Consider the following 23,550-nt stretch of genomic DNA (forward strand, 5'->3'; position numbering starts at 1 on the left):
TGGTGACGATGATGATGTTCTACCGACGCAGGGCTTCGCCTAAGCACCGCTACGATATGATCGAGGTGGATTATGGTGGATTGGGGCACCGCACACGGCTAAGAGATCAAGAGATCAATTGTTGTGTCTTTGGGGTGCCCCCTGCCCCCGTATATAAAGGAGTGGAGGAGGGGGAGGGCCGGCCCTTTCTATGGCGCACCCTAGGGGAGTCCTACTCCCACCGGGAGTAGGATTCCCCCTTTCCTAGTAGAACTAGGAGCCCTTCCAAGTAGTAGGAGTATGAGGGAAGGAAAGGGAAGGGAAAGGAGAAGGAAGGAAGGGGGCACCCCCTCCCTAGTCCAATTCGGACAAGCCCATGGGGAGGGTGCGGCCACCCTTTGAGGCCTTTCTCTCCTTTCCCGTATGGCCCATTAAGGCCCAATACGAATTCCCGTAACTCCCCGGTACTCCCGAAAATACCAGAATCACTCGGAACCTTTCTGATTTCCGAATATAGTCGTCCAATATATCGATCTTTACGTCTCGACCATTTCGAGACTCCTCGTCATGTCCCCGATCTCATCCAGGACTCTGAACTCCTTCGGTACATAAAAACACATAAACTCATAATATAACCGTCATCGAACTTTAAGCGTGTGGACCCTACGAGTTCGAGAACTATGTAGACATGACCGAGACACGTCTCCGGTTAATAACCAATAGCGGAACCTGGATGCTCATATTGGCTCCTACATATTCTACGAAGATCTTTATCGGTCAAACCGCATAACAACATACGTTGTTCCCTTTGTCATCGGTATGTTACTTGCCCAAGATTCGATCGTCGGTATCTCAATACCTAGTTCAATCTCGTTACCGGCAAGTCTCTTTACTCGTTCCGTAACACATCATCCCGCAACTAACTCATTAGTTGCAATGCTTGCAAGGTTTATAGTGATGTGCATTACCGAGTGGGCCCAGAGATACCTCTCCGACAATCGGAGTGACAAATCCTAATCTCGAAATACGCCAACCCAACAAGTACCTTCGGAGATGTTGGGTTTCGTAGTAATTTCAAAAAATTTCCTACGCACACACAAGATCATGTGATGCATAACAACGAGAGGGGAGAGTGTTGTCTACGTACCCACGCAGACCGACTGCGGAAGCGTTGACGCAACGTAGAGGAAGTAGTCGTACGTCTTCCCGATCCGACCGATCAAGCACCGAAACTATGGCACCTCCGAGTTCGAGCACACGTTCAGCTCGATGACGATCCCCGGACTCCGATCCAGCAAAGTGTCGGGGAAGAGTTCCGTCAGCACGACGGCGTGGTGACGATCTTGATGTACTACAGCAGCAGGGCTTCGCCTAAACTCCGCTACAGTATTATCGAGGATTATGGTGGCTGGGGGCACCACACACGGCTAAGGAATAGATCACGTGGATCAACTTGTTGTGTCTTTGGTGCTAGCCCTGCCCCTCTATTTATATGTTGAGCCCCGGGGTCGAAACTTGGAGCAAAAGCCTCCTCAAAGTCGGTTTTGCCCGAAAGGCAAGAGTCCCACTCGGACTCCAGGACCAAACGCCACAATCCTTGGCATCTGGCCCAGACGCCATGGGCCTCGGCGTCTGGCCCAGGGCCAGACGCCAGGGTCTCCGGCGTTTGGCCCCCTGGCCTCCGCAAAACTCCTTTTGCACCGACCTAAAGCCTCATGGGCTTGACCCCTTGGCCTAACCATATCATCCAATATATGAATCTTTACGTCTCAACCATTTTGAGACTCCTCTTCATGTCCCCGATCTCATCCGGGACTCCGAACTCCTTCGGTACATCAAAACATGTAAACTCATAATATAACTGTCATCGTAACCTTAAGCGTACGGACCCTACGGGTTCGAGAACAATGTGGACATGACCGAGACACGTCTCCGGTCAATAACCAATAGCGGGACCTGGATGCCCATATTGGCTCCTACATATTCTACGAAGATCTTTATCGGTCAGACCGCATAACAACATACGTTGTTCCCTTTGTCATCGGTATGTTACTTGCCCGAGATTTGATCGTCGGTATCCAATACCTAGTTCAATCTCGTTACCGGCAAGTCTCTTTACTCGTTCCGTAATACATCATCTCGCAACTAACATATTAGTTACAATGCTTGCAAGGCTTATGTGATGTGCATTACCGAGAGGGCCCAGAGATACCTCTCCGACAATCGGAGTGACAAATCCTAATCTCTAAATACGCCAACCCAACATCTACCTTTGGAGACACCTGTAATGCTCCTTTATAATCACCCAGTTACATTGTGACGTTTGGTAGCACCCAAAGTGTTCCTCCGGCAAACGGGAGTTGCATAATCTCATAGTCATAGGAACATGTATAAGTCATGAAGAAAGCAATAGCAACATACTAAACGATCAGGTGCTAAGCTAATGGAATGGGTCATGTCAATCAGATCATTCAACTAATGATGTGATCTTGTTAATCAAATAACAACTCTTTTGTCCATGGTTAGGAAACATAACCATCTTTGATTAACGAGCTAGTCAAGTAGAGGCATACTAGTGACACTCTGTTTGTCTATGTATTCACACATGTATTATGTTTCCGATTAATAAAATTCTAGCATGAATAATAAACATTTATCATGATATAAGGAAATAAATAATAACTTTATTATTGCCTCTAGGGCATATTCGGTAATCTAGTTCACATCGCTATGTGATTAACACCCAAAGAGTACTAAGGTGTGATCATGTTTTGCTTGTGAGAGAATCTTAGTCAACGGTCTTTCACATTCAGATCCGTTATGTATTTTGCAATTTTCTATGTCTACAATGCTCTGCACGGAGCTACTCTAGCTAATTGCTCCCACTTTCAATATGTATCTAGATCGAGACTTAGAGTCATCCAAATCCGTGTCAAAACTTGCATCGACGTAACTTTTTACGACGAACCTTTTGTCACCTCCATAATCGAGAAATATTTCCTTATTCTACTAAGGATAATCTTGACCCCTGTCCAGTGATCTACTCCTAGATCACTATTGTACTCCCTTGCCAAATCAGTGCAGGGTATACAATAGATCTGGTACACAACATGGCATACTTTATAGAACCTATGACTGAGGCATAGGGAATGACTTTCATTCTCTTTCTATCTTCTGCCGTGGTCGGGCTTTGAGTCTTACTCAACTTCACACCTTGTAATACAGGCAAGAACTTTTTCTTTGACTGCTCCATTCTTGAACTACTTCAAAATCTTGTCAAGGTATGTACTCATTGAAAAAACTTATCAAGCGTCTTGATCTATCTCTATAGATCTTGAAGCTCAATATGTAAGCAGCTTCACCGAAGTCTTTCTTTTGAAAAACTCCTTTCAAACACTCCTTTATGCTTTACAGAATAATTCTACATTATTTCCAATCAACAATATGTCATTCACATATACTTATCAGAAATGCTGTAGTGCTCCCACTCACTTTCTTGTACATACAGTCTTCATCGCAAGTCTGTATAAAACTATATGCTTTGATCAACTTATCAAAGTGTATATTCCATCTCCGAGATGCTTGCACCAGTCCATAGATGGATCGCTGGAGCTTGCATATTTTGTTAGCACCTTTAGGATTGACAAAACCTTCTGGTTGCATCATATACAACTCTTCTTTAATAAATCCATTAAGGAATGCCGTTTTGTTTATCCATTTGCCAGATTTCATAAAATGTGGCAATTACTAACATGATTCGGACAGACTCAAGCATAGATATGAGTGAGAAACTCTCATCGTAGTCAACACCTTGAACTTGTCAAAAACCTTTTGCGATAATTCTAGCTTTATAGATAGTAACACTACTATCACCGTCCGTCTTCCTCTTGAAGATCCATTTATTTTCAATTGCTTGCCGGTCAACGAGCAAGTCAACCAAAGTCCAAACTTTGTTCTCATACATGGATCATATCTCAGATTTCATGGCCTCAAACCATTTCGCGGAATCTGAGCTCATCATCGCTTCCTCATAGTTCGCAAGTTCGTCATGGTCTAGTAACATGACTTCCAGAACAGGATTACCATACCACTCTGGTGCGGATCTCACTCTGGTTTACCTACGAGATTTAGTAGTAACTTGATCTGAAGTTACATGATCATCATCATTAGCTTCCTCACTAATTGGTGTAGTAGTCACAAGAACAGATTTCTGTGATGAACTACTTTCCAATAAGGGAGAAGGTACAATTACCTTATCAAGTTTTCTACTTTCCTCCCACTCACTTCTTTCGAGAGAAACTCCTTCTCTGGAAAGGATCCATTCTCAGCAACGAATTTGCCTTCGGATCTGTGATAGAAGGTGTACCCAACATTTTTCTTTTGGGTATCCTATGAAGACGCACTTCTCCGATTTGGGTTTGAGCTTATCAGGTTGAAACTTTTTCACATAAGCATTGCAACCTCAAACTTTAAGAAACGACAACTTTGGTTTCTTGCCAAACCACAGTTCATAAGGCGTCGTCTCAACGGATTTTGATGGTGCCCTATTTAACGTGAATGCAGCTGTCTCTAATGCATAACCCCAAAACGATAGTGGTAGATTGGTAAGATACATCATGGATTGCACTATATCCAATAAAGTACGGTTATGACGTTCAGACACACCATTACATTGTGGTGTTCTAGGTGGCATGAGTAGTGAAACTATTTCACATTGTTTTTAACTGAAGGCCAAACTCGTAACTCAAATACTCTTCTCTACGATCAGATCGTAGAAACTTTATTTTCTTGTTACGATGATTTTTCACTTCATTCTGAAATTCTTTGAACTTTTCAAATATTTCAGACTTATGTTTCATCAAGTAGATATACTCATATCTGCTCAAATCATCTGTGAAGATCAGAAAATAATGATACTTGTCGCGAGCCTCAATATTCATCGGACCACATACATCAGTATGTATGATTTCCAACAAATCTGTTGCTCGCTCCATTGTTCCGAAGAACAGAGTCTTAGTCATCTTGCCCATGAGGCATGGTTCGCAAGCATCAACTGATTCATAATCAAGTGATTCCAAAAGCCCATCAGCATGGAGTTTCTTCATGCGCTTTATACCAATATGACCTAAACGGCAGTGCCACAAATAAGTTGCACCATCATTATTAACTTTGCATCTTTTGGTTTCAATATTATGATTATGTGTATCACTATGATCGAGATCCAACGAGCTATTTTCATTGGGTGTGTAACCATATAAGGTTTTATTCATATAAACAGAACAACAATTTATTCTCTTACTTAAATGAATAACCGTATTACAATAAACATGATCAAATCATATTCATGCTCAACGCAAACACCAAATAACACTTATTTAGGTTCAACACTAATCTCGAAATTATAGGGAGTGTGCGATGATGATCATATCAATCTTGGAACCACTTCCAACACACATCGTCACTTCACCCTTAACTAGTCTCTGTTTATTCTGCAACTCCCGTTTCGAGTTACTAATCTTAGCAACTGAACTAGTATCAAATACTGAGGGTTTGCTATAAACACTAGTAAAGTACACATCAATAACATGTATATCAAATATACTTATGTTCACTTTGCCATCCTTCTTATCCACCAATCACTTGGGGTAGTTCCGCTTCCAGTGACCAGTCCCTTTGTAGTAGAAGCGCTTAGTCTCAGGCTTAGGACCAGACTTGGGCTTCTTCACTTGAGCAGCAACTTGCTTGCTGTTCTTCTTGAAGTTCCCCTTCTTCCCTCTGCCCTTTTCTTGAAACTAGTGATCTTGTCAACCATCAACACTTGATGTTTTTCTTGATTTCTACCTTCGTTGATTTCAGCATCACGAAGAGCTTGGGAGTTGTTTCCGTTATCCCTTGCATATTATAGTTCATCACGAAGTTCTACTAACTTGGTGATGGTGACTAGAGAATTCTGTCAATCACTATCTTATCTGGAAGATTTAACTCCCACTTGATTCAAGCGATTGTAGTACCCAGACAATCTGTGCACATGCTCACTAGTTGAGCGATTCTCCTCCATCTTTTAGCTATAGAACTTGTTGGAGACTTCATATCTCTCAACTCGGGTATTTGCTTGAAATATTAACTTCAACTCCTGGAACATCTCATATGGTCCATGACGTTCAAAACGTCTTTGAAGTCCCGATTCTAAGCCGTTAAGCATGGTGCACTTAAACTATCAAGTAGTCATCATATTGAGCTAGCCAAACGTTCATAACGTCTGTATCTGCTCCTGCAATAGGTCTGTCACCTAGCGGTGCATCAAGGACATAATTCTTCTGTGCAGCAATGAGGATAAACCTCAGATCATGGATCCAATCCGCATCATTGCTACTAACATCTTTCAACACAATTTTCTCTAGGAACATATCAAAATAAACACATGAAAGCAATAACGCGAGCTATTGATCTACAACATAATTTGCAAAATACTACCAGGACTAAGTTCATGATAAATTTAAGTTCAATTAATCATATTACTTAAGAACTCCCACTTAGATAGACATCCCTCTAATCCTCTAAGTGATTACGTGATCCAAATCAACTAAACCATGTCCGATCATCACGTGAGATGGAGTAGTTTCATTGGTGAACATCATTATGTTGATCATATCTACTATATGATTCACGCTCGACCTTTCGGTCTCCGTGTTCCGAGGCCATATCTGCATATGCTAGGCTCGTCAAGTTTAACCTGAGTATTCTGCGTGTGCAAAACTGGCTTGCACCCGTTGTAGATGGACGTAGAGCTTATCACACCCGATCATCACGTGGTGTCTGGGCACGACGAACTTTGGCAACGGTGCATACTCAGGGAGAACACTTCTTGATAATTTAGTGAGAGATCATCTTATAATGCTACCGTCAATCAAAGCAAGATAAGATGCATAAAAGGATAAACATCTCATGCAATCAATATAAGTGATATGATATGGCCATCATCATCTTGTGCTTGTGATCTCCATCTTCGAAGCACCGTTATGATCACCATCGTCACCGGCGCGACACCTTGATCTCCATCGTAGCATCGTTGTTGTCTCGCCAATCTTATGCTTCCACGACTATCACTACCGTTTAGTAATAAAGTAAAGCATTACATCGCGATTGCATTGCATACAATAAAGCGACAACCATATGGCTCCTGCCAGATGCCGATAACTCGGTTACAAAACATGATCATCTCATACAATAAAATTCAACATCATGCCTTGACCATATCACATCACAACATGCCCTGCAAAAACAAGTTAGACGTCCTCTACTTTGTTGTTGCAAGTTTTACGTGGCTGCTACGGGCTTAAGCAAGAACCAATCTCACCTACGCATCAAAACCACAACGATAGTTTGTCAAATAGACTTCGTTTTAACCTTCGCAAGGACCGGGTGTAGCCACACTTGGTTCAACTAAAGTTGGAGAGACAGTCGCCCGCAAGCCACCTATGTGCAAAGCACGTCGAGGGAACCGGTCTCGCGTAAGCGTACGCGTAATGTTGGTCCGGGTCGTCTCGTCCAACAATGCCGCCGAACCAAAGTATGACATGCTGGTAGGCAGTATGACTTATATCGCCCACAACTCACTTGTGTTCTACTCGTGCATATAACATCAACATAAATAACCTAGGCTCGGATGCCACTGTTGGGTTTCGTAGTAATTTCAAAAAATTTCCTACGCACACGCAAGATCATGTGATGCATAGCAACGAGAGGGGAGAGTGTTGTCTACGTACCCACGCAGACCGACTGCGGAAGCATTGACGCAACGTAGAGGAAGTAGTCGTACGTCTTCCCGATCCGACCGATCAAGCACCGAAACTACGGCACCTCCGAGTTCGAGCACACGTTCAGCTCGATGACGATCCCCGGACTCCGATCCAGCAAAGTGTCGGGGAAGAGTTCCATCAGCACGACGGCGTGGTGACGATCTTGATGTACTACAGCAGCAGGGCTTCGCCTAAACTCCGCTACAGTATCATCGAGGATTATGGTGGCTGGGGGCACCGCACACGGCTAAGGAATAGATCAAGTGGATCAACTTGTTGTGTCTTTGGTGCTAGCCCTGCCCCTCTATTTATATGTTGAGCCCCGGGGTCGAAACTTGGAGCAAAAGCCTCCTCAAAGTCGGTTTTGCCCGAAAGGCAAGAGTCCCACTCGGACTCCAGGACCAAACGCCACAATCCTTGGCGTCTGGCCCAGACGCCATGGGCCTCGGCGTCTGGCCCAGGGCCAGACGCCAGGGTCTCCGGCGTTTGGCCCCCTGGCCTCCGCAAAACTCCTTTTGCACCGACCTAAAGCCTCATGGGCTTGACCCCTTGGCCTAACCATATCATCCAATATATGAATCTTTACGTCTCGACCATTTCGAGACTCCTTGTCATGTCCCCGATCTCATCCGGGACTCCGAACTCCTTCGGAACATCAAAACATGTAAACTCATAATATAACTGTCATCGTAACCTTAAGCGTGTGGACCCTACGGGTTCGAGAACAATGTAGACATGACCGAGACACGCCTCCAGTCAATAACCAATAGCGGGACCTGGATGCCCATATTGGCTCCTACATATTCTAGGAAGATCTTTATCGGTCAGACCGCATAACAACATACGTGTTCTCTTTGTCATCGGTATGTTACTTGCTCGAGATTTGATCGTCGGTATCCAATACCTAGTTCAATCTCGTTACCGGCAAGTCTCTTTACTCGTTCTGTAATACATCATCTCGCAACTAACATATTAGTTACAATGCTTGCAAGGCTTATGTGATGTGCATTACCGAGAGGGCCCAGAGATACCTCTCCGACAATCGGAGTGACAAATCCTAATCTCGAAATATGGCCAAACCAACATCTACCTTTGGAGACACCTGTAATGCTCCTTTATAATCACCCAGTTACGTTGTGACGTTTGGTAGCACCCAAAGTGTTCCTCCGGCAAACGGGAGTTGCATAATCTCATAGTCATAGGAACATGTATAAGTCATGAAGAAAGCAATAGCAACATACTAAACGATCAGGTGCTAAGCTAATGGAATGGGTCATGTCAATCAGATCATTCAACTAATGATGTGATCTCGTTAATCAAATAACAACTCTTTTGTCCATGGTTAGGAAACATAACCATCTTTGATTAACGAGCTAGTCAAGTAGAGGCATAATAGTGACACTCTGTTTGTCTATGTATTCACACATGTATTATGTTTCCGATTAATACAATTCTAGCATGAATAATAAACATTTATCATGATATAAGGAAATAAATAATAACTTTATTATTGCCTCTAGGACATATTTCCTTCAGGAGACACCTGTAGAGCACCTTTATAATCACCCAGTTACGTTGTGACGTTTGGTGTCACATAAAGTGTTCCTCCGGTAAACGGGAGTTGCATAATCTCATAGCCATAGGAACATGTATAAGTCATGAAGAAAGCAATAGCAACAAATTAAACGATCAAGTGCTATGCTAACGGAATGGGTCAAGTCAATCACATCATTCTCTAATGATGTGATTCCGTTAATCAAATGACAACTCATGTCTATGTCTAGGAAACTTAACCATCTTTGATTCAACGAGCTAGTCAAGTAGAGGCATACTAGTGACATATTGTTTGTCTATGTATTCACACATGTATTATGTTTCGGGTTAATACAATTCTAGCATGAATAATAAACATTTATCATGATATAAGGAAATAAATAATAACTTTATTATTGCCTCTAGGGCATATTTCCTTCAGTCTCCCACTTGCACTAGAGTCAATAATCTAGTTCACATCGCCATGTGATTTAACATCAATAGTTCATATCACCATGTGATTAACACCCATAGTTAACATCGTCATGTGACCAACACCCAAAGGGTTTACTAGTGTCAATAATCTAGTTCACATCACTATGTGATTAATACCCAAAGAGTACTAAGGTGTGATTATGTTTTGCTTGTGAGGGAAGTTTAGTCAACAGGTCTGCTACATTCAGATCCGTATGTATTTTGTAAATTTCTATGTCAACAATGCTCTGCATGGAGCTACTCTAGCTAATTGCTCCCACTTTAAATATGTATCTAGATTGAGACTTTGAGTCATCTGGATCAGTGTCAAAACTTGCATCGACGTAACCCTTTACAACGAACCTTTTTTCACCTCCATAATCGAGAAACATATCCTTATTCCACTAAGGATAATTTTGACCATTGTCCAGTGATCTACTCCTAGATCACTATTGTACTCCCTTTCCAAACTCAGGGCAGGGTATACAATAGGTCTGGTACACAGCATGGCATACTTTATAGAACCTATGGCTAAGGCATAGGGAATGACTTTCATTCTCTCTCTATCTTCTGCCGTGGTCGGGTTTTGAGTCTTACTCAACTTCACACCTTGTAACACAGGCAAGAACTCCTTCTTTGAATGTTCCATTTTGAACTACTTCAAAATCTTGTCAAGGTATTTACTCATTGAAAAACGTATCAAGCATCTTGATCTATCTCTATAGATCTTGATGCTCAATATGTAAGCAGCTTCACCGAAGTCTTTCTTTTGAAAAACTCCTTTCAAACACTCCTTTATGCTTTACAGAATAATTCTACATTATTTCCGATCAACAATATGTCATTCACATATACTTATCAGAAATGCTGTAGTGCTCCCACTCACTTTCTTGTACATACAGTCTTCATCGCAAGTCTGTATAAAACTATATGCTTTGATCAACTTATCAAAGTGTATATTCCATCTCCGAGATGCTTGCACCAGTCCATAGATGGATCGCTGGAGCTTGCATATTTTGTTAGCACCTTTAGGATTGACAAAACCTTCAGGTTGCATCATATACAACTCTTCTTTAATAAATCCATTAAGGAATGCAGTTTTGTATATCCATTTGCCAGATTTCATAAAATGCGGCAATTGCTAACATGATTCGGACAGACTTAAGTTGTCACATCCCTAGCTTCTGGTGTTGCCTAGTGTTGCATCTTGCTTGCATCATGTTTAAATTTCTAAAACTTGAATTGAGGATTGTTGAAACCTCAGAAATCTTATTAAAAGAAGGGCAAGCACCCTTTAAATAGCATTCTGTGAATCCAAAATGCCCTAAAAATAGTTTTGTGAATTTTGGCAAGAGTTATATATCAAACCAAAATTCTGGAACATTTTTAAGGAATTATTTGGTCTCCGGATTTAAATCAATAATCTATTTGAATTTGGGGATATATTCATAATATATAATGAATATATTTTCAAATGCTTTGAAATATTTTATGTACTCTTGGAATAGTCCAGAGAGGTAACATAAAATATCTCAGAGTGTTTTGGCACTGTTTTGAATTCATTTTGAATTTTGAATCAGTGGCAAAATGTATTAATAAAAACAAAACAAAATAGAGATGAAATTAGAAAAGGTAACCGAAATAAAAGAGAGGAACCTTACCGTGCAGCCCACCACCGTAGTGGCCTACTGCCAAAGCCAGCCCGGCCCACCAGGGGCAGCGCTATCTTCTTCCTCCTGCCAGGAGGAGAAGCAGCCGCGTGCCCGATGCGCAGGCGAGCCGCGCTGGCTCCCCCTGCCTGCGTGCCCCCCCTCGACTGCCTGGTTGCCGCCACGCACACCCCCCGACCCCCTCGTCCCCTCCCCTCTCTCCCTGGACCTCTTTCCCCTCCTCTGGCTCCCTCTCCCTCTCTTCCCGAGCGCACCAGAGGGCGCCGCCGTGCTCTACCACGGCCACCGGCCACCCCACGCCTCGCCGACGCGCCAAGAAGCCCTGCCTCGTTCCCCTCTTCCTCCTCACCAAGGCAGAGGGCACCAGAAGCCCTGTGATGCCGCCAACGTCATCTTCTTCCTTGTCGGTCGTCGGAGATCCTCCTTGCCACCCCGACTGCTCCGGACCGTCTCCGAGCTCGCTGACCTCCCCGACCGACTCGCCGTGAGCCTCCGACCCTGCCCATCCCTCTCTTCTTCCCCGTAGGCCTCCGTAGCCAACGGACCGCCTACGCCCGAACCCGCCGCCGCCTGCGCTCGCTGCCGACGCGACTCCGGCGACCAAATGGTCCGCCCGACGCGTCCAACCCACTCACCGCATCGTGTAGATCATGTAGGAGCTGGCCCCGTTCTTCCAGAGCCACCGCAACGACGAGTTCGGCCTCGCCTGAACTCCGGCAGCCGCAAGGCTCGTTGCCAGCGTCGATTCCGGCTGTCCCAGGCCCGACAACCACCACCACTCGACGCACCGTCGCGCCAGCTTTCCAGAGAGCCTAGCCAAGCTTCGAACGAAGCACCACAGCTCGACTCCGAGCACCTCCGCCACGCCTGGGCATCGCCAGCGGCCTCTAATGATGCCTTAACTAACACCCTAGTGCCACTGCCGTGTGGGCCCCGACGCCAAAATTAATTAATTTAATTTCTGTTTAGATTAGTGCTAATCTTGCACACCCCACGTGTCAGCTTTGACTTTGGTCAGGTCAACGCTGACCGACCCGACACATCAGTGACTCATGCCAGCATTGTGTCACTGACTAGTGGACCCCACTGGTCAGGTTTGACCTAGACTGCTGCTGTTGACTTGCTGACGCAGGCATGACGCAGTGCTGATGCAATAAGTCATTTCTGGATTTAATTTAATTCAGGAAATTCCAGAAAATAATTAAAACTTTAAAAATTCATAGAAAATCAACTGTAGCTCACAATGAAATAATTTATATATGAAAAATTATCAGAAAAATTCAAGGAATCTATTTATGAAATTTTCATGCATGTTAGAGCAACTTATATCCTCTGTTTAGGACAATTCAATTAAATGGCATTTAAGAAAGCACATGTGGGGTTTGAATTTGAACCTAGGGTTCAAACCAACTTCATTTAATATGGTTGCTAGTTGCATTAGTTCAATCAACAGCATATTGCCATGTCATGAGCATGCATCATATTGTTGCATTGCATTGATTGTGTTTCCTTCTTTATTGCCGGAAGTTGTCCCCTCTCGATAAACGTGGTTTCGACGATGAGTTCGATGACACCGATGAAGAGCTATACTATCTTTAGAAGTGCCAGGCAAGCAAAACCCCCTTGTTCATTCCGATACAATCCCACTCTCTCGCTCCTGCTCTCTTTTACAGCATTAGGACAACAACGATTCAACTGTTACATGTTGCGGTAGTTGAACCCCTTTCTTGTGCATGACCTGTCATTGCCACAGTAAATAGATGAAACCCACTAGCATGAGTAGGAGTTGTTTGAGCCCTGATGTGTCTACTCATCCATGCTTGTTTGTCATGCCTGCTATTGCTTAGAGTTGAGTCAGGTCTGATTCATCGGGGATGAATTGGAACAGTGATGAACATGTCCTACTATGTGTGAGCTAAGTGTGTGAACACGATTAGGTAAATGTAGCGGTGAGAGGCCATGTAGGAGTACATGGTGGGTTGTCTCATTGAAACCGTTCTTAGGAACTGAGTTCTGTGTTTGTGATCCATGAAACAGTTACTACCACGCATTGGGCCCAAAACCAATGGACCCTCTCGGCTTCTTGATCACCATTGTCCTTTGTTTAGGAGTTGCAACTAGTTTCTGGTGTTTATAGGATATGTGTTGGCGGTCGTGCGTAGCGCTGACCCTAGGGGTGGGCTATGATGCGGTAGATACACCGTGGCCGGGCATGCCGGGCGCCCGTTTGGTGTCTTGGAACCCTGTACACATCGTCCAGGGCCGTATGTGGAAACCTCGGCCGGACTCCCTGCGGATGGAACCTGGATAGGCAATAAACCCGGACTAGAGACTTGAGTGTTTAGGTAGGCCGTGGCCGACACCCTCGTTGGGCTTCCGCTTGAAGGTTGCCGAGTACATGTCGTGTAAACGGCGGTAAGTGGTGAGAGCGTGTGTGAAGAAGTACACCCCTGCAGGGTTAACATCATCTATTCAAATAGCCGTGTCTGCGGTAATGGACTTCTGGGTTGCCTATAACAGTTCATAGACAAGTGAAAGTGGATACTCTAAAACTCGCAAGATAAGTGTGAGTGCTATGGATGGCCTTCTCGTAGGGAGACGGGAGCGGATCCATAGTGGTGTATTGAATGGTGAATATGTGGACTCGTGTGCACCACCTCAAAAGAGTTGCTTGCGGTCGTAGTTCAGGTCAGCCACCGAGTCAAAGCTGGCTTGCTGCAGTCAAACTCCACCACCCCCCTTGTTGATACCGATGCATATGTAGCTAGTTCTGATGTAAGTCTTGCTGAGTACCTTTGTACTCACGTTTGCTTAATTTATATTTTGCAGAGAGACTTCAGTCTCGCTAGTAGTTCCGCATGGACTTCGACGTTTAGCTTGATACCTCAGCTACGATCTTGTGCCCTCGGCAGGATCTGGTAGATAGTCAGGCTTCTTAGCCTTTTTCATTTGTAGATGTCTGTACTCAGACATGTTAAGCTTCCGCTTGTGCCTTGATTTGTATTCTATGATTGTTGGGTCATGAGACCCATGTTTGTAATATCTCGCTCCTCGGAGCCTAATGAATGAATACTTGAGTTGTAGAGTTATGTTGTGATGCCATGTTGTATTTACACATATCGAGCATATTGTGTGTATGATTGAAATGCTTGGTATGTGTGGGATCCGACAATCTAGTTGTTTATCCTTGGCAGCCTCTCTTATGGGGAAATGTAGTCTAGTACTTCCATGAGCCATAGTAGTCCGCTACAGCCCGGTTCACCGGAGTCCTGCTAGCCTAGCACTACTGCTCAGGACACTTGACTGGCCGGCATGTGCTTCACTTCGTTCCTGTGTCTGTCCCTTCGGGGAAATGTCACGCGGTGACATCCAGAGTCCTGCCTAGCCTGCTACAGCCCGGGTTCCCGGAGTCCTGTTAGGCCAGTGTTACAGCCCGGATTCGCACGCTGCTGACCAACATGCTCGATGTGATTCATGTATGCCTGTCCCCATAGGTTAGTGCCGCTTTGGGTTCACGACTAGCCATGTTGGCCCGGGTTCTCTGTCATATGGATGCTAGCGACACTATCATATACGTGAGCCAAAAGGCGCAAACGGTCCCGGGCCATGGTAAGGCGACACCCGTGGGAATACCGTGCGTGAGGCCGCAAAGTGATATGAGGTGTTACCGGCTAGATCGATGTGACTTGGAATCAGGGTCCTGACAGCTTTGATATCAGAGCCTGACTGCCTGTAGGATTACCAAGCCAAGCTGGTCGAAGTTGAGTCTAGAAATGCTTTAGTTGTATAAGGAATTGATTGTGGATGGGAACGTAAGGCTCTTTTTACTCCTTATCCTCATGACCTTCTAATCTGAGTCATCTTATCTTTTCTACGGGGTTAAGTACTAGGCTTCTCTTCTATCTCTCAGGATGACGTGTTACTGAACCGTAGTTGCCTAGGATTGTTGAGTTCAAGTCTCAGTTCAACTTCTACTACTTTAGTATGTTCATAGATGGCCTCAGAACCTTGTTATTGTGATGTTGAGAGGTTATGCCACCATTTTGCAGGATGTCTCAAATCATTTTGAACATTTTAACCGTTATGATGTCTGAGTCATCCCAGGTTTCCAAACAATCTGATGCATCTGCAAATCCCTTCCTCCCGTTCCCGATGTCCTTTTGGGCCAGATTAAGCACACTAATCGGTGAGTTGAGGTACTCTATTGCCTCGACATATATGTTGGAGTTGTTATTATGACACTAGGGTATCTTAGAGTTAGTAATCTAGCCATGTTTTGTGTTCCCAGTGTGATGATTCTGGCCACCATTCTCGAAAGCATCTCATGATGTTATTTAGTTAGTAGGTATTCTACTCCTGGGTTTTGAACCCGAGATTCACCCTACTTCATGTTGTTAGTATCTGCTAGTTCCCTTAAGATATTAGTAACCTTCTGATAGCCCTCGAGGCCCGTGGTATAGCGTTCTTCCAATACCATGAGCCAATATGGCAGAAGTTCTTTTGAACCAAAAGATCACAACCAGAGTGCTCTTGATGAGTTCTCCATTCTATATTGTGACTCTGTCAATTCTATCCCTCCGCATGGGTTATTTGGAAGAAACCTGTTGGACTTAGTTCGACATACTAATCTATGCATCCACAACTCAAAATGTTATATGTTCCTTGAGTTGTTACTCTTCACTTGTATTCCGACCATTGTCTATCATTCGATAGTCAAGAGTATGTGTGCAATCATGTTCATCCATGGCTATTATTCTTGTGGCCCGTCAAGGCGTTCTAGTTCAGAATGACTAGGAGAAACAAAACTCCAGTACCTCATCCATATCCAGGATTGGGTCAAAGTAGTTGTATTTCGCAGATCAAAATGCCAATCCAGCTTTTGCTCTGTTCTACCTTGGAGTGTTACCATCTTTATGTCAGGAATGTCATGAGAATTGCACCGTCTCTTATGAACTCTTGACGCAGTGATACTTCTCTCCATCATTATTCATTCCTCGGTCCCGTGTTGATGTAACTGGAATGCCGACAAGTGAACCATGATGTGTGAAATCAATACTCCTAGCAACTGTGTTGCTTGGTAGTTATGGACATTATTATCATTCTTAGCGTGTTGGTTATTGAATCACTATTCTAGGATTGATCGTGCTACCTTGTCCTTATTTCTGGTGCACTATTTGATCTTGGAGTTAGTATTGAATTCCTTGCTTATTTGATCATATCGTCTTGCCCTGAAAAGCAAGATTGTTCTCGAGCTTAGTGACATATCGGTGGTTCGTGATTTTCCGAATATCTTCTCGGAGGTATCACCAGGCTGTCACCTGATCGCTATGTTGAGTTCGTGATCAAGTTGGTTTCTTGTAGCCACCCTCTTCTCCAAGAATCTATGTTGGATACCCCTGAGCTAGCTGGTTAAGCTTAACAACAACTTAGAGAGTTGGAAGATAAAAGCTTGTCCTACCACGCTCATCCCTAAGGGATATCTTTTATCTGTGTTGAAGAAATATAATATCTTCATCGATTGATCCACGTGATCAATTGTCGGCGCTATTGTCTTATCAATCCTTTGATTTGAGTGTGGGCTATCGTCAAATCAAATCAGAACCAACGATGTTCGTAATGTTGTCTTACTCATGGTTGATCCCTCGAGCATACACCATTACATCTTTTGGTCTGACCAATGCTATCACCGTGTTCACATGATGGTGGAAGTCCAGTGATATGGAGATTCCGATGAGTTGCTGTTGAGCCCATCAGCAGCATTTTGTCTCCCCATGATTCATGTTGAACATTATACCAGTGTTGGAAACTTTATAAGAATTGCCCTCATGTCCCGTTCATGAAGCATATGTCTGGTTGAAATATGTGACTTCCTCTAATTCATGTGCATCTGATGCAAGTTGCCGCCGTGGATTCGAGAAAGCTTGTTTTGCTTCCTTTGGAGTCATCCCAAGTTAGTCATGCATGTGCGAAGTATTCTATGGTTTGATAGGCTCGCTACCTCCAGTCCATATGTGTCCCTAGCACACCAAGCCACTGATTGATTTGTTCAAGGAGAAGAAGTTTCTTCATAAGAGCTAGTCATGACTTATGTTAGGACTTCGTTATCCTCGATGATGGTTCCCAATCTGAACTCGGTAGTGTTTTACTATAAGACTACTATGTGGTCATGCTTGTCTAGGACAGCATGTTCACATATGTTAGCAGGACCAGCTCATGTTCTGGAGCTTGCTATCGCAGCTCATTTCCTGAGAATCTCGCAACGTCATCTCGTCGATTTGTGTTGCAAACTTTCACTTTTCTTTCTAGATTCGACGAGTCTGGAATATCCTAACACCAACCAGATCTGAATCTCAGGTAGATATGATGGTTGGAGCATTTTCCAAGAACTATAATAATGGTCTCTCGGTAACTCGATAACGTGGATGTCGTGGCCAACCCACCTAGCCGGAAGGTCAATTATTGTAATATCTTGGTTGAAGAAGTTGGCCACCTCCCCATGAGGATTTCGTAGGATTTACCTCCGTAGTTAATCCTTACGGATTCTTGTGCTCCCGAAGTCCGACCTTTTACTTGATGTTCTAGATATCAAACCAAATCTATGAATGGATTACGCTAGCACATCAAGGAGAACATTAGAGGCGGAGTGCTAAATGTCTCTCGGTCGATCGTCCAGATTCTGTTCCCTTAGCCTCGCTAAGGGAAGATCTGAGAAGGTGTTATCTTCCTTTGTATCCGCATCATCCATCACTAGTCATCATGGTAGTATGTCGTGTTGCCAAGATCCTTGCCACGGATGTTGGTAGAACCTTGATGAATATGAAAATGCTCAAGTTCTTGAGAGCACGCGTAAGCAAAATCATCCCTTGAGTTGTCTTCAACAAGGTAGTCCACATCATCCATCCTAGTCCGAGTATGCCATCTCTTCGAGCTATCTCAAACGATCAATTGTAAATTGCCTTAAGCTGGTATGAAGAATTTCAATGATCTCTGAATCAAAAGTAATTCTTTTTGCCACTTAAGGGAATATTTCTGCAAGTCACCTTCCTTAAAATGTCTCGTTATGGTATCATGGCAATTATCTCCTTGCTACTTTGAAACCATGCACCATCCTACTTAAGCATGGAATTGTTGCCTACCAAATTTGAACCTTTATCATCCGCTCCTTTCCATCACCACTGATGTGTGTTTCGTGTCTCAGCTCAACATATGTTTTATATCTCACTCCATGAGTTGATCTTGAGTGCTCGATCTCCGAGGAGATCGATTCCTGTAGAATTTCTCTCTGCCGTCATCATGCTGGATGAAGATCCCGAAAGCAAAGACGTCAAGATCAAGATGACGCAATGAATCAACATCTTCGGGAAGGGCAGTTGGATCGAGAAGACTGCGGTAGTTTTGTGACCCCGCTTCTTTCTTACCTCACGACTTGAATCTCGGGATGAGATTCTTGTTTAGTAGGGGTGAGCTGTCACATCCCTAGCTTCTGGTGTTGCCTAGTGTTGCATCTTGCTTGCATCATGTTTAAATTTCTGAAACTTGAATTGAGGATTGTTGAAACCTCAGAAATCTGATTAAAAGAAGGGCAAGCACCCTTTAAATAGCATTCTGTGAATCCAAAATGCCCTAAAAATAGTTTTGTGAATTTTGGCAAGAGTTATATATCAAACCAAAATTCTGGAACATTTTTAAGGAATTATTTGGTCTCTGAATTTAAATCAATAATCTATTTTAATTTGGGGATATATTCATAATATATAATGAATATATTTTAAAATGCTTTGGAATGTTTTATGTACTTTTGGAATAGTCCAGAGAGGTAACATAAAATATCTCAGAGTGTTTTGGCACTGTTTTGAATTCATTTTGAATTTTGAATCAGTGGCAAAATGTATTAATAAAAACAAAACAAAACAGAGATAAAATTAGAAAAGGTAACCGAAATAAAAGAGAGGAACCTTACCGTGCAGCCCACCACCATAGTGGCCTACTGGCCAAAGCCAGCCCGGCCCACCAGGAGCATCGCTGTCTTCTTCCTCCTGCCAGGAGGAGAAGCAGCCGCGTGCCCGATGCGTAGGCGAGCCGCGCTGGCTCCCCCTTCCTACGTGCCCCCCCTCGACTGCCTGGTTGCCGCCACGCACACCCCCCGACCCCCTCGTCCTCTCCCCTCTCTCCATGGACCTCTTTCCCCTCCTCTAGCTCCCTCTCCCTCTCTTCTCGAGCGTACCAGAGGGCGCCGCCGTGCTCTACCACGGCCACCGGCCACCCCATGCCTCGCCGACGCGCCAAGAAGCCCCGCCTTGTTCCCCTCTTCCTCCTCACCAAGGCGGAGGGCGCCGGAAGCCCTGTGATGCCGCCAACGTCATCTTCTTCCTCGCCGGTCGTCGGAGATCCTCCTTGCCACCCCGACTGCTCCGGACCGTCTCCGAGCTCGCTGACCTCCCCGTCCGACTCGCCGTGAGCCTCCGACCCTGCCCATCCCTCTCTTCTTCCCCGTAGGCCTCCGTAGCCACCGGACCGCCTACACCCGAACCCGCCGCCGCCTGCGCTCGCCGTCGATGTGACTCTGGCGACCAAATGGTCCGCCGACGCGTCCAACCCACTCACCGCATCGTGTAGATCACGTAGGAGCTGGCCCCGTTCTTCCAGAGCCACCGCAACGACGAGTTCGGCCTCGCTCGAACTCTGGCAGCCGCAAGGCTCGTCGCCGGCGTCGATTCCGGCTATCCTAGGCCCGACAACCACCACCACTCGACGCACCGTCGCGCCAGCTTTCTAGAGAGCCCAGCCAAGCTTCGAACAAAGCACCACAGCTCGACTCCGAGCACCTCTGCCGCGCCTGGGCATCGCCGGCGGCCTAACTCCGGCGAAGCCGATGTGGCGATGGCATTAGCCTCTAATGACGCCTTAACTAACACCCTAGTGCCACTGCCGTGTGGGCCCTGACGCCAAAATTATTTAGTTTAATTTCTGTTTAGATTAGTGCTAATCTTGCGGACCCCATGTGTCAGCTTTGACTTTGGTCAAGTCAACGCTAACCGACCCCACACGTCAGTGACTCATGCCAGCATTGTGTCACTGACCAGTGGACCCCACTGGTCAGGTTTGACCTAGACCGCTGCTGTTGACTTGCTGACGCAGGCATGACGCAGTGCTGACGCAATAAGTCATTTCTGGATTTAATTTAATTCAGGAAATTCCAGAAAATGTTTAAAACTTTAAAAATTCATAGAAAATCAACCGTAGCTCACAATGAAATAATTTATATATGAAAAATTATCAGAAAAATTCAAGGAATCTATTTATGGCATTTTCATGCATGTCAGAGCAACTTATATCCTCTATTTAGGACAATTCAATTAAATGGCATTTAAGAAAGCACATATGGGGTTTGAATTTGAACCTAGGGTTCAAACCAACTTCATTTAATATGGTTGCTAGTTGCATTAGTTCAATCAACAACATATTGCCATGTCATGAGCATGGATCATATTGTTGCATTGCATTGATTGTGTTTCCTTCTTTATTGCCGGAAGTTGTCCCCTCTCGATAAACGTGGTTTCGATGATGAGTTCGATGACACCGATGAAGAGCTATACTATCTTCAGAAGTGCCAGGCAAGCAAAACCCCCTTGTTCATTCCAATACAATCCCACTCTCTTGCTCCTGCTCTCTTTTACTGCATTAGGACAACAACGATTCAACTGTTACATGTTGCGGTAGTTGAACCCCTTTCCTGTGCATGACCTGTCATTGCCACAGTAAATAGATGAAACCCACTAGCATGAGTAGGAGTTGTTTGAGCCCTGATGTGTCTACTCATCCATGCTTGTTTGTCATGCCTGCTATTGCTTAGAGTTGAGTCAGGTCTGATTCATCGGGGATGAATTGGAACAGTGATGAACATGTCCTACTACGTGTGAGCTAAGTGTGTGAACACGATTTGGTAAAGGTAGCGGTGAGAGGCCATGTAGGAGTACATGGTGGGTTGTCTCATTGAAACCGTTCTTAGGAACTGAGTTCTGTGTTTGTGATCCATGAAACAGTTACTACCACGCATTGGGCCCGAAACCAATTGACCCTCTCAGCTTCTTGATCACCCTTGTCCTCTGTCCAGGAGTTGCAACTAGTTTCCTGTGTTTATAGGATATGTGTTGGCGGCCGTGCGTAGCGCTGACCCTAGGGGTGGGCTATGATGCGGTAGATACACCGTGGCCGGGCATGCCGGGCGCCCGTTTGGTGTCTCGGAACCCTGTACACATCGTCCGGGGCCGTATGTGGAAACCTCGGCCGGACTCCCTACGGATGGAACCTGGATAGGCGATAAACCTGGACTAGAGACTTGAGTGTTTAGGTAGGCCGTGGCCGACACCCTCGTTGGGCTTCCGCTTGAAGGTTGCCAAGTACATGTCGTGTAAACGTCGGTAAGTGGTGAGAGCGTGTGTGAAGAAGTACACCCCTGCAGGGTTAACATCATCTATTCGGATAGCCGTGTCCGCGTAAGGGACTTCTGGGTTGCCTATAATAGTTCATAGACAAGTGAAAGTGGATACTCTAAAACTCGCAAGATAAGTGTGAGTGCTATGGATGGCCTTCTCGTAGGGAGACGGGAGCGGATCCATAGTGGTGTATTGAATAGTGAATATGTCGACTCGTGTGCGCCACCTCAAAAGAGTTGCTTGCGGTCGTAGTTCAGGTTAGCCACTGAGTCAAAGCTGGCTTGCTGCAGTCAAACTCCACCACCCCCCTTGTTGATACCGATGCATATGTAGCTAGTTCTGATGTAAGTCTTGCTGAGTACCTTTGTACTCACGTTTGCTCAATTTATGTTTTGCAGAGAGACTTCAGTCTCGCTAGTAGTTCCACGTGGACTTCGACGTTTAGCTTGATACCTCAGCTACGATCTTGTGCCCTCGGCAGGATCTGGTAGATAGTCAGGCTTCTTAGCCTTTTTCATTTGTAGATGTCTGTACTCAGACATGTTAAGCTTCCGCTTGTGCCTTGATTTGTATGCTATGATTGTTGGGTCATGAGACCCATGTTTGTAATATCTCGCTCCTCGGAGCCTAATGAATGAATACTTGAGTTGTAGAGTTATGTTGTGATGCCATGTTGTATTTACACATATCGAGCATATTGTGTGTATGATTGAAATGCTTGGTATGTGTGGGATCCGACAATCTAGTTGTTTATCCTTGGCAGCCTCTCTTATGGGGAAATGTAGTCTAGTGCTTCCATGAGCCATAGTAGTCTGCTACAGCCCGGTTCACCGGAGTCCTGCTAGCCCAGCACTACTGCTCAGGACACTTGACTGGCCGGCATGTGCTTCACTTTGTTCCTGTGTCTGTCCCTTCGGGGAAATGTCACGTGGTGACATCCGGAGTCCTGCCTAGCCTGCTACAGCCCGGGTTCCCGGAGTCCTGTTAGCCCAGTGCAACAGCCTGGATTCACACGCTGCTGACCGACATGCTCGATGTGATTCATGTATGCCTGTCCCCATAGGTTAGTGCCGCTTTGGGTTCACGACTAGCCATGTTGGCCCGGGTTCTCTGTCATATGGATGCTAGCGACACTATCATATACGTGAGCCAAAAGGCGCAAACGGTCCCGGGCCATGGTAAGGCGACACCCGTGGGAATACCGTGCGTGAGGCCGCAAAGTGATATGAGGTGTTAGCGGCTAGATCGATGTGACTTGGAATCGGGGTCCTGACATAAGCATAGATACGAGTGAGAAACTCTCATTGTAGTCAACACCTTGAACTTGTCGAAAACCTTTTTGCAACAATTCTAGCTTTGTAGCTAGTAACACTACTATCAGCGTCCGTCTTCCTCTTGAATATCCATTTAATCTCAATGGCTCGCCAATCAATGGGCAAGTCAATCAAAGTCCATACTTTGTTCTCATACATGGATCTCATCTCAGGTTTCATGGACTCAAGCCATTTCGCGGAATCTGGGCTCATCATCGCTTCCTCATAGTTAGTAGGCTCGTCATGGTCAAGTAACATGACCTCCAGAACAGGATTACCGTACCACTCTGGTGCGGATCTCACTCTGGTTTACCTACGAGGTTCGGTAGCAACTTGATCTGAAGTT

Source organism: Triticum aestivum, chromosome 1A (genome assembly GCF_018294505.1).
Source record: "Triticum aestivum cultivar Chinese Spring chromosome 1A, IWGSC CS RefSeq v2.1, whole genome shotgun sequence".
Classification (NCBI taxonomy): Eukaryota; Viridiplantae; Streptophyta; class Magnoliopsida; order Poales; family Poaceae; genus Triticum; species Triticum aestivum.